The sequence below is a fragment of the Xyrauchen texanus genome, chromosome 18 (assembly GCF_025860055.1).
Source record: "Xyrauchen texanus isolate HMW12.3.18 chromosome 18, RBS_HiC_50CHRs, whole genome shotgun sequence".
Classification (NCBI taxonomy): domain Eukaryota; kingdom Metazoa; phylum Chordata; class Actinopteri; order Cypriniformes; family Catostomidae; genus Xyrauchen; species Xyrauchen texanus.
The window spans coordinates 10,368,805-10,382,509 of NC_068293.1; the positions used below are offsets into that span (position 1 = coordinate 10,368,805).

General features: G+C 37.2%; 1 pseudogene; it reads right to left on the minus strand.

Moving 5' to 3' along the window:
• Positions 1–2,186: 2,186 nt before the first annotated feature.
• LOC127659287 (uncharacterized) lies at positions 2,187–12,962 on the minus strand (annotated as a pseudogene).
• Between the last annotated feature and the right edge of the window lie 743 nt (positions 12,963–13,705).

Genomic DNA, 13,705 nt, shown 5'->3' on the forward strand with positions numbered 1-13,705 from the left:
AAATGATTCAGTAATTTGTTTGTTTCATCGCTCAGAAATCTTCACAGAAGTCTCCATGTGTTTCATAAAAATGTAGGTAAATATTGTTGTTGTTTTGTTATATTGTGCCTATAAAATTTAAAATAATTAAATATAAGAAATTATTAGTTGAATTAATGACATCATGTGCCGGTTAATTAATTGAATGAATCGCAATTAATCGTAATTAATCGCAATTAATCTCATACCAATCAGAGAGAAAGGTCCCCAAATAAATATAATTTAGTTTATAATATAGAAATTGTAATATATAAGGATATTACAATTCATATAATTCAGATACATCATATACATGTATTGTGGCAGCAGGCATGTTAAGCAACATTTTGTCTTTTTTTTTTTTTCATATCATACTTCCCTATTTTTAATTGTTGGTCTAAGTTCTCATGCATCAGACGGGCACTTTTTGAGCGTCTCACTTTGGTTGCGTTTTCAGTGCCGCCAGTCATAAGAGCGGTGTCTTTAGAATGCTGTGTCAAGTTAAATGTAGTTTGAAACGTTGAAAAAATATTAAGATCCCTGCATTCTAATGTCCTCGGTCCAGCTATCTAAGAGTGCAAAAGCGCATCTGTGGAAGGCTGTTCTGCCTGTTGCTCTTGTTGCTTTGACGAGGCATGTTGCCTGTCAGCTGGAGCTGACTGCCCCCTACTGCCTCATCAAGCTTGAATTGGAATAAGCTAGGCATTTACAGCAGCTCATGTTCGAGGACGCACATGATCACATCTTCGAGGACCTCTCGGAAGGTGTCCAGTCTAAAAGACGAGAGTTCGACGAGGTTTGGCAAGTTTCTTGATCGTTTGGGTGCGGCACAATTTTATTCTACTTTGGACTTTAACAAAGAGTTAATGGCAGATCCCTTTAACTCGAATCTCCCGAGAAAAACTGCTTTTTCCAAACTGTTTGGCTTACACCAATTTGTGACCCTTCCGTTCGATTTGTTCGGGGCCCCCGCCACATTCCAGCTTCTCATGGATAAAGTTCTCAGACCACATACAGCATATGCTGCATATTTAGACGATATTATTATTTATAGTAATGACTGGAGGCGGCACATGCGACACACCTCTGAGAGCTGTCCTGAGGTCGCTGCGACGGGCGGGGCTCACGGCCAACCCGAAGAAGTCTGCAATTGGGTGGGTGGGTGGATGTTCGGCATTTGAGGTTCCACTTGGGCCACGGGCAGGTGCGTCCCCAGGTTAACAAAAACGCAGCGATCGTGGTCTGTCCGAGGCCCAAGACCAAAAAGGAGGTGAGACTGGCTGGCTACTACCGAAGGTTTGTGCCTAGTTACTCTGACGGCACCAGCCCGCTGACTGATCTTACTAGAAAGGGGCCCCCCCGATTGAGTCGTGCCAATGGGCTTTTCCTCAAAAAAAACTCTCTCTGAGAGAGACTAATTACAGCACCGTGGAGAAGGAGTGTCTAGCGATCAAGTGGGCCTTCACCCTCTGTTCATATCACGCCCCAGTCCAGTGGCTCCACTGCATGAAGGATACCAATGCACGGATCACCCGTTGGTACCTGGTACTTCAGCCATTCAAATTTGAGGTGATCTACAAACCAGGCATGCAGATGGCTGTGGTTGACTTTCTCTCCAGAAATGGGGGGACTGAGTCAGGCGGTGGGGATATGTGGAATGGGGGCGTGTTTGTGTGTCTGTCTGTGGTAGAGAGAGACCGGTAACGCTCGTCACCTGGGATATCATTATCTATAAAACCTGTTTCTATTTGTAGTGAAGGCTGAGGGAGACATAAAAAAGGTGCACGAGGCATCAGAGTGGACAGAGAGACCATGGAGAGAGACACTGTACCTGTGTGTGCGTGACAAGAAGCACTTTTCTTGTGTGTGTGTGTGTGTGTGTGTGTGTGTGTGTGTGTGTGTGTGTGTGTGTGTGTGTGTGTGTGTGTGACTAATTGGCCACTGAGTGCCCTTTTTGTTTTAAGTTTTGTGAACGATGCTGAAGAGTAATAAAAATACTCACGTTGACAGTTTACTGCCTCCTGACTCCTTCATTGCATAGAGAATGAACCTGCTACTATATATATATATATATATATATATATATATATATATATATATATAACATTTTGTCTTTTTTTCTATCTATGTATTTTTTATTTTATTTTTTCACGTGTGGAGAAGCTCTTGGTTAATCTAGCTATGTAAATTTGTACATTTTTGACTGCAAAGCAAACAAAAAAACTAAAAATGTCATATCATTAAATTACATCAAATTAGGACAGCCCTATTATATATAATTCAACCTTAATCTTATTGAGTGAAAACCTGTGTGGAAAAAATATAATAACTAGATATTTTGTTTTATTGTTGTTAAAATAAACATTTTGAATCTACTTTGCCACAATGCCTGTTTTCATTTAGATTCGTTATTTTATTTATTTATTTGTTTGTTTGTTTTTAGCTATAACGATATAACATTTTAGCCCTAAACATTACATAAAAGACATGCTCTTGTGTTCAGTGTAATCAAGCAATTAATGCACCATAGTTTGTTTGTGCATATTTGTGCATAGCATATTGTCCTTTTTTGCTTTTCATAGTGTTGCTTAAAACTCTAAATTAAAGATATAAAAAAATAAATTCACATTGATTCAATAAATATGATAATTTAGATAAATTAGCCTATATACATTTATAAAGACGTGCTTGTAGGAGAAATGTTAAGACCATTAACAGTGCATAATAATCAGTGCAAAACACTGTAATACAATTTGTAAAATTACAGGTAGAAAACTAGGTTATAAATATTAGGCTACATATCCACATTGCCATTTGGGAAGTTGCAGAATAATGAAAGGAGATCTAAATGCATAGTTACTCTAAATTCATTGAGGGTACATCTCTCTTATCTGCTGTATGTGTTCAATACAAACACAATGCCCACAATGAGTCAGTGATTGAGCGATAATGTGCGTGAGAATGTGGTTTAGCTCAGTCTGTGCAGTTTGTAGACCAGTCATATGGCAGAAAGCTCACTTTGACATTTCCTTCCGACAGTAGGGCTTGTAGACTGCACTTCTTTTGTGATGCTCCCATGTGATCAAACACCCAATTTAGCAGCTGGAAAAAACATTGCTAACTGATCAAGTGCACCATTAAATTCATGATTTACTCACCCTCATGTAATTCTTTACCCATGTGACTTTCTCAATTGCATTAAACACAAAAAAGTTATCTAGCAGGACTACTTTTATCATCTTTTTATGGTGCTTTTATATCTACTTTTGGGCCTTCACAACACCTGGTCCTCATCCACTGTCATTGCCTGGAAAAGAGTGGCTTGGACATTATGCAAAATTTCTCCTTTTGTGTTCCATGGAAGAGAAAAGTCACACAGGTTTGTAACGACATGGTGAGTAAATAACAGAATTCCAAGAGTATTTAAACATTGTTTTCATAACACAAGAATATCTTCCATGTGCATACATGGAGATTGATATGACAACCAAAGGTTTTAGTACCTTCTCATCAGTGCCTCCAAAGTCAGCCTTGTACCATTTGAATATCTGGCTGAGTTTCACCTCTCTTCTTGCACTGTCAATCATGCAGCTGTCATCGTTCTCCAAGAACGCTTCTGCAGCAGCACACAGCTGACTATCAATGTTCTGATGTGAGACAGGCATGATCATTTTAATCAAAAAACATAATTTCCTTCCCATTCTTATAAAATAATGTGTAGAGGTTTACAAGTAGTATTGTAAATGAGAATAGTTGGGGCAGTAACCTGTGGTGTGTAAGTCTTGATGGGAGGGCAGCCCTTTGCACCACAGTTCAGTGCAAAATGAATAAGAGGCTCAACATCAGGAAGCGCCACCTAATGGATAAGAACACATATAATTGATGTATTTACAAAAGGCCATCACAACTATCCTTTTATTTATCTCTGGGGCTTTTTTATGTTGAAAATAGGTAAAAACCAGAACATAATGTGATACTAAACTTTGTTGCTAAAAACATAAAAAAGCACTTTTCCTGATCATTTTAAATACATTTCAGGCCATGCAATATTCATAATTTGTCCCTTTGTATAAAAATACGCTGATTTTAGAGGTAAACCAATATATCGGTTTTACACATTAATTGGTACAGATAGTTGCCTTTTGGAACTACTGGTAATCTTCATCTGGTTAATCTATAAGCAATAAAAAGCTTAATTTGGTAAATACACACATATAGAGCATTTTAACTGAGCCAAATCTCTTTAACTTAAAAATGAGAGTCCCCGGTGTATTACGGGCTTGTTTCAAGTAAAAAGTCCCACATTATGCATCGAATCTTAATATATCTGGTTATTATTGGGATTTTGGTTGCACAACAGACTGTAAGGAGAGAATAGGGGTTCTTGTTTATTCTATGGATCTATTTTTAAAAACTATCGCCCAGTTAATTGGTTATTGGCTTTTTTCACCACCTCAGTTATCGTAATGGCAAAATCCACTATTGGTTGACCTCTAGCTGATATTATGCATATTTATTCACTTAGCAGATGCTTTTATCCAAAACAATTTCCAAATGAAGAATTTAACAATACTCTATATAAATACAGTAGACTTTACAGTATACTTAAGAAAGTTTCTAAACAAAATATACTCCTTTTTAGCAACAAACCGGTACAATTAATTACAATAAAAAGATATGAGTGTGTATCTTTAAAGTGATACTTTACCCAAAAATTTTAATTCTTTCATCATTTACTCACCCTCATGCCATCTCAGATGTGTATGACTTTCTTCTGCAGAACAACAAATTATGATTTTGAAAAGAATATTTCAGCTCTGTAGGTCCATACAATGCAAGTGAATGGGTGCCAAAATTTTGAAGCTCCAAAATCCACATAAGGGCAGCATATAAGTACTCCAAGCGACTCCAGTGGTTAAATCCATGTCTTCATAAGTTATATGATAGGTGTGGGTGAGAAACAGATCAATATTTAAGTCCTTAATATATTATAACTTCTCCTCCCTGCTCAGTCAATGCCCACTTCAGTTTCACTTTCACATCCTTCTTCTTCTATTTTTGGTGATTCAAATTCCTGGAGGTGACTGTTCAACAGACGATGCCATCGCCACCACCCTCCATCTGGCACTCACCCACCTAGATAAAAAGGACTCATACGTTCAAATGCTGTTCATAGACTTCAGCTCAGTATTCAACACAATCATTCCTCAGCACCTGATTGGAAAGCTGAACCTGCTGGGCCTGGACACCTCCCTCTGCAACTGGATCCTGGACTTCCTGACTGGGAGACCTCAGTCAGTCCGGATCGGGAACAGCATCTCCACCACCACCACACTGAGCACTGGGGCCCCCAGGGCTGTGTGCTCAGTCCACTGCTGTTCACTCTGCTGACTCACGACTGTGCAGCAATGCACAGCTCGAATCACATCATCAAGTTTGCCGATGACACGACCATGGCGGGTCTCATCAGCAAGAACGACGAGTCAGCACTGTGTACTGGTCGGCGCTGCACTGTCTCTCACTGTGTCTATTGTCCTGTTCATTGTATGTAATTTATTGTACTGTCCTGTACTTTTTGCACACGTTTGCACATGCACTTTATATAGGTATATATAGGTAGTTTATATAGGTATGTTATTTAGTCTGTGTAGTCTCATGTGGTTCTGGGTTTGTCCTATGTTGTTTTATGCAGCACCATGGTCCTGGAGGAACGTTGTCTCGTTTCTCTGTGTACTGTACTAACTGTATATGATTGAAACGACAATAAAAACCACTTGACTTGACTTGACTAATGCACATCGCCCCCTACTGGGCAGGGAGGAGAATTAATAGTGAAATATTGATCTGTTTCTCACCAACACATATCATATTCTGTCTGAACACATGGATTTAACCACTGGAGTCATATTGATTAATTTTATGCTTCCTTATGTGGATTTTGGAGTTTCAAAATTCTGGCACCCATTCACTTGTATTGGACCAACAGAGCTGAAATATTCTTCTAAAAATCTTAATTTGTGTTCAGCAGATGAAAGAAAGTCATACACATCTGGGATGCCATGAGGGTGAGTAAATCATAAGAGAATTTTCAGTTTTGGGGGAACTATTCCTTTAACAACACTTTGTCATATGAAACAAAGGTATTTTCTCAGTGAATATGTTAAGAACTACTCAGTCAGTGAGTGGTTTTTATCGATGGACAATGCAGACGTTCAGGAACAATTAGCAAAACCGAATGTCACAAGAACTGGTTCTCAGTTCTCAACCATTAATGCAACCACATAAACAATCAGCATATTAATCAGCATATCTGATGAAAGCGTAAATAACCTTGAGTGAGAACAAATCACACAATTTCAGCTTGGAATACCTGCAGTCGAGGGTCGTTCTTTGAAAAGGGCTTCATGAGTTGTGCCACGTCCTTTCGATTTCCCCTGAGCACTCCATTTTCAATATCCTGCAGTGTGAAGACCTCACCACCAATGAAGTAGCTCACATAGTTAAAGAACTGTAAAATCAGAAGCATCAAAAGTAAAAGTTATTTCACTTTCTATTTTTGACCAAAACACCATAATCAAGTCACATGGGATCATGTGGGATCAAGAGCTGGGTATCTTACCCGGTACCTTTGCCATATGTTTTTGGGAAAGCCCAGGCGCAGGTTGCCGTGGATCACGAGAGTGTTGTAGATGTTGATAAAGAAGGACAGTTTCTCTTCACGACTCAGGGATAGCAGCTCCATGCGCTGAAGTTGGACGGCTAGCTCACAGTACCGCTCGAAGTACAAGCTCTGAGACATGGCCTTGTAATCAACTGTCTGGTTGAAAGTAAAGACCTAGACATTCGTGACATGTAACTTTTTTATTTAAAACATAATGTGGTGAAATGCTCCTCAGGTCCTTCACCCACCACAAACATCAAACATTCCATGTAGCATTCGTATCAGTAGCCTAGTTTCCATCCACCTTTCATGCTGTTTTGTTATCAACAAAGTGAAAATGCGACATTTGCCGCCTTCTGTCCGTTTCCATTCCAATGGCCTTTTATCGATAAAAAGGGTGTGCGTGATGACGTCATGCCTAAAAAAAACACTTTGTCGCATAAGTTTTGGTTTAGCACAAAAGAAATCTGCCCTGAAGCCGGTTCCATTCAGAAATGTGTGTTTATCACTAATTTGCCTCCCAGATGTCCCTAATTGTTTTCCTCCGAAGTTTTGGTAAAATGGGGAGATTATTGAGACAATTCATTAAAATTTGCCAGTTTACTGTCATTTTAATTTCACATAAAAGCAATCAGAAGAGGAGGAATTGCAATCAAAAGGGAGCAGTTGCCCTTCTGGTAGGACTGTAATATTGGTCCTGATGTTGCGCATATCGCAGTTTGTCATCGGTTCCGACCCGAAAGTGGATCATCACGGCCCTGTTCAATCTGGCAACCTGCACCAAGTAGTGGCGGAAACTTTCTGTCTCAGTATAAGGACCATCAATCGATGTGTATATGCGGTGTGCAGAGCTAATAAAGAAAAAAATGATGCGGTGTAATATCAGGATTTACATATGATACATTCCCGATATTCTATATTTTGAACAATCATCTAATCAAAAGCATCGCCATCACAACTGCATTATGTCCCGCATATTTCTCCAGAAATGTTTAACGACCATCTGAACTTGATTATCATATAAAATGTATTTTAGCTTCATTTTTCCATCAGCTTTTGATGTGCTAAAACTTTTTTCGCAAAAAATCCTCGGATGGAAACGTAGTTAGTGGCGAATCCATTTAACATGGTCTTCCATCTATTTGATATGCAGTGAGTCTGTAATGAGATGGTGAAATGGTAGATTACCTTGCCATCTTCAGAGAGGTGATCAGGGTAGAGTTTCAGAATCTGATTCGTCAGCGCTTCAGAGAGGTCACAAGCCGCTTAAGGAAAGTGTAACAAATAAAGAGTATAATAAGAACGGATGTAACAACCAAACACAAAGAACCATAGTTGCAGATGTACTGTATATTTCATTCTTAGTCCATAATGTAGCCAAACTAGATTTACATTCTCTGAAGGAAAAACAAATTTAATAGTGTCAACATTCAAAGTTAAGAGTGTAGTATATGTTATGCATAAATTGAATGCCCCATCAGAGCCGCTTTAAAGTTGTCTTACACTCTGCACGTCTAGAAGTTCACGCCAACTTTTTCAGCTATCTGGGTTCTGGAAGTACTATTTTATCCCATCCATTTTTTATATAAATAACATAAAGGCTATGTACTTCCCATCTTTCATAAGAGCATGAACTACAGTTTCATGAAGCATTGTGAATGATGAAATCGAATTAAAAATTATAAAAATATTTATTTAAAGAAATTGATTAGAATATATGCAAAGATACAAGTATTTCGGAAAATCTACAATATTCTCCTTTGCAAACAATTTATGGGATTTTTACATCCGGAACTGTTCTCTATGGTTTTCTGTTGGCTGTGCACAAGAATCAACACATACCGTGACAGTCTTTGTGTTGTTAGGGCATCTATAGATGATTACAAATATGCAATGAAATTAAGACCAATAAAAATTCTGTATGCATATATTCTGATCATTTACTCAGCCTTATGTTGTTCCACATCTGAATTTCTTTCTTTCTTCAGTGAGCACAAATTGAGATGTTGGGCAGAATGTCAACATTCACTTTCAGTGTATAGAAAAAAGATGCAATGGAAGCCAACATCGTCTTCTGTGTTCCATGGAAGAAAGAACGTCATAAAGGTTTGGAAAACATGGTGGGTGATAGAATTAAATTTGAGGTTGAACTATTGCTTTAAGCGGTTTGAGATGAATTAATTGCATACGTTTATTAGTAAGGGTTAGAGGTTTACAATAATCCCATGCCAGAATGTTTGACGAATTATCAATACAGTGCTGCCTGGCAAACAACAACCAGTCAATAGATATTTTCACAAAAGTCAAGTACATGTCTACAACATTTCCAGTTATAAGACATTGCTATATTGGTAATTATACAAACTTCGAAATGACTAAAGAATCAGAGAATGTACCACAAGCTTCATTCATTACAGACAGAATGCAGTCGCATGCAGATCACAAACACATGCAGGTCTGGAAGAGCTTGTGTACAGTAAAGCCTAAAAGATGTGTTTCAAAAGCATTACAGGGGGGAAAGATATATGGCAACCCAAAGAGGAGATAAGATGCCACCACATTATATGGTAGACTATAGATTATAGACTGTAATGCACCACCAGATTATAGAGTATACTCTAGTTAAGATTATGAGTCTGTAATTCCTAGCCAAGATAGAATAGTGGCTATGGGAAAACTGGTTCCACATACCCTTCATGGGGCTGCATGCTGCCGTTTCTCCAGAGTTGAGTACTCCATTAGGAACGTGCTCCGGTAACCTGAATAAGGCGCTACTCTCATCAAACTCTTTTTGGCCTGTCACAGAGATCAAAAGCTTCCTGACCATTAAACTCTGGGCAGTTTCACCAATTTCCTTCCTATCTACACAATGCAAGTATTAGAAGTCAGAATATTTTAGGATAGCAAAGACCACAACCCAATAGACCATACTTTCACTGTGCACACACGTAAACACAAGCACTATTCTATCTAGACTAGACATATTCAGTTTCTACAGAAAGTTACAAGTCCCACACAGAATTTTTGCACTTTTTTCCCATTTTCTGTGGCCGAGTTGTGAGTGAAAATCTGTGGAATTCTACAGAACAGATTTAAAGGAGCTTTTACACTTGAGTTTTTGGTGCAAATATGTTTTTATGTGGTCTGTTTGATTGGTGTATAACTTGTTGCACATTACTGAACCACACTTGAATCCACTTGAAAAGGTGGTCTTGGATACAGTTAATTTGAAAGCGCACACAGTTCACAATTGGTAAATTAGCAATTTGTTGTAGTTTACCCAAAAGTGTAATGTGAACAGAGACCTGCAGGGGGAGAGATTGAGCTCGGGTTCGGACCAATCAATCAAACCAAGGGTAAGAATAACATCCATCCATCCATCTAAACACATACATACATGTTTATCTATCTATCTATCTATCTATCTATCTATCTATCTATCTATCTATCTATCTATCTATCTATCTATCTATCTATCTATCTATCTATCTATCTATCTACCTAACACATACATACATGTTTATGAGGGCATATTTTTCTAAACATACTGTATATGTAATAATTTATTTACATTCATCAGTTTAATTAATTAATAAAAGTTCTCAATCTGAATATTTAGCCTCCGACCCATAAAATTCAATCAACATCAAATTATATTTTATGTGATAATGTGTTTAACTAATAGAATATTAAGAACTATGTCAGATGTTGTATAAAAAAAAGAAAAGAAATGCAATACAAGGGCATATTGAACAGAATTTTATTTAAAATTTCCGGGGCATTTTTGTCACACTTGGTGACTTTTGAACCAAGAGTGACAAAATATTTTGCCCTTAGCACCCCTTCATTTCTGAACCAGTGTGCGTGTTGATATACAGTATATATATATATATATATATATATATATATATATATATATATATATATATATATATATATATATATATTTCTTTTTAAATGGAGCTGAGAGTAGTAGCCTACACTTTTATTGGTAGATGAAAGCAATGTCAAATCATTAATAAAGGAACATGCCAGGTGTCACATAAATGTCACATCCTAATCAATTCCTCTAGTGTTATAGTTGCCCTGCTAAACATTCCTGTTTTTATGGAGCAATCTGAAGTAACTTACCCACACCATTCTCTCTGCACAGCCAGTCCACCAGCTCAATGCCAGTGAAGCTGTTCCTGTACACCCTCAACCCCCTCCTGTGGCTGCCAATCACCACGCTCCTCTTCAACTCCTCTATCATGTCCGCATATCCCTCTCACACTTAAACTCTGTTAAAGAGGTAGTAAATAAAATTTGCAGCCAGACTAGTAGTGCAGAATCTATATAGACACATTTGTATTAATTCTTGGAGAAACAGCTGGTAATACTGAAAGAGAGTGGAAGACATGCAGCTAGAAAAATCCAAGAGAAACCATGTCAAGTTCTTCAATAAAAAGATAATAGTGGCAACACAAACAGCAGTCCTTCTCTAAGGCAAGCAACAAGAAGGAACAAGGGAAACATGAGAACATAATGACCACATTATGTGACAATCTAACCTCCATCAAGCTCAACCTCAGGGACTGGACTGTTTTCCTCCGGTACAGGTGGAGCATCCAGGGGCACAGGTTCCTCTCTTATCAATAAGATGAGCTGTTCCAGATGTTCAGGATCCTGAGAACACACATAAAAACATCCTTGACCACTAATAAATCATATTTCCCAGAAGCAGATATCAGAACCAAAGCCAGAGCTTATGGATGCATAGTCAGTACTATTCAAAGTCAGGTACTGTGTTTATGTGCAGACTGTGGGACTCACCAGGTTCTGAAGGTCTTCGTTGTTTCCAACGTAAACATTATTGAAGAATATCTGTGGTGCAGTACTGCAGCCTGTAAGCTCCTTTACTTGAGTTCGTAGTTCTCTATACTTGTTTACATCCACATCGCACACAGGCAGACCTAATTTACTCAGAGTGGCTTTGGCCTGTTTGCAGTGTGGACATCCTGGCACAGAGTACACTGTTATACGTCCCTTCATGCTGGTATTATTATCCAACATCAAAGCATCTGAAAAGCAAAAACAACACATAAATACATTTGACTACCACTAGTTATCCACTAACTAGCAAAACAAGAAAGAATACTTTTCCTTTACAAAACTATACCATGGTGCGCATGGTTACTGCCAAGATAGCAGATACTCCAGTTATTGTTACTCCTGTAACAATATGTATGCTTAATCATATATATATATATATATATATATATATATATATATATATATATATATATATATATAAGCATCCAGAAGGTATTTTTAAGTGATAACAAGTCAGTCTTGTAAAATGCTTATTATACAGTATATTTACATATATTCGCAAGATTTATTACATATTTTTCATTAGGCCTCTGCCCTATGTTCCACCATGTTGGACACATTTATAAAGAAATTTTCTTAATGTATCAAAATTTACATTGTGAATGTTTGTCCTTTTGTATTTTGTGCATTTTTACATAACTTCCATTATATAAGGTTGACTTGTAATGCATTGTATGTTACAAAGCAGGCCATGACCACTTACAGTATAATAGAATATGATCACATCATAAAGCCTTATGTCTGTTGACACTATGCTGCTTTTGCCTAACAGCAAATATACAATAAAACACACATATGACATTACAACTTCTGTGGATAAAATTGGATGGTAATTGTGCTCATGGATTATACTCTTTAAGGTATAACTATAAGCCCTATATTATAACAGTAGCTACAAATATTTATGAGAAGTTATGACATTTTATAAGCTGCATTATAAGACATTGTGAATGTATTATGTAAGCCTTACAATATGGGCTTCATAGAAAGTGTTGCCATTTAATCATTTTGGCAGTCACTATTCTATACTTTAATGACTATTATAGCCTACTGTACTTAAAAATCATCACAATAAAATGTTTGTAACAATAACAGATGTTAATGTACATTTTGCCGATAAATATGGTGACAATGAACAATTTTTGTAAAAGACAAATATCACATCTTACATGGATACAACAGCACCAGGGAGTTATAGGAAGATTATTAATCTTTCTGACCCTAATGAAGTCAACAATATTGTTGCAAAAGCTAAATATACAAACATAGCAACCCATCAGATGTTATGTCACTGTATATTTTGGACTTACCTTTTCTATCAAGCTGGTTTTACGTGTATCAGTGCGCTTGGCGTCAGTCACCATAGACTCAGATAGATAGAAAGATCACAGAGAAGTATTGTTGTATAATGTATTGCACACTAGAATGCTATTCATATTGACACACAAAAGTGATTCATCCGCAGTTGCAGACTAGAGAGAGACTGGATGGGACAGCAGAGGAGCATCGATCTCACAGCAATGTGAAGTCAGCAAGCGCAAGGGTCTAATTTAGAAAAGAATAGAATATAAGTGTGCCATCAATACATTTCAAATATTGAGTGCACAGTGTATTTTTCTTTTCTTTTTTAATTACAATGGCACAATCCTTTCACGGTCCAACTCTGGATCCAATTTATATTTGTATACTAATCTAATTAGTTCACGAGAAACATCAACTCATATTAACATATTAAACTGAAATATAAACGGAATATTTCTTCAGCTAAATCAATTTTAAGCAAGGTTTCATAAGCCATCTTTACACTGCAAAGCTGGCACATAAACTGCATCTAAAGTGGGATTTAGATGTGTTTACACAGACCGTTTAATGCTCAGATCAGTCATAAATGCATTTACACTGCATTACAACTGCATAAATCATGTTATGAGATTAATGTTTGGAATATAAAACTATGAAAATAGAAATTTTAAATGAATGTAAATACAAAATTATATCTATTTGTTAAATATTAAACTAAATGATTAAATATATGCTCTATCATGACAACAACTATTTTAAGGCTTTTCTGATGCAGAATTTCATTTATACAGGACCAAAGCAGCATCAGAACTGCCATTGCTACTAGGGACTGAGGTGAGTCAAAGGCTTAAA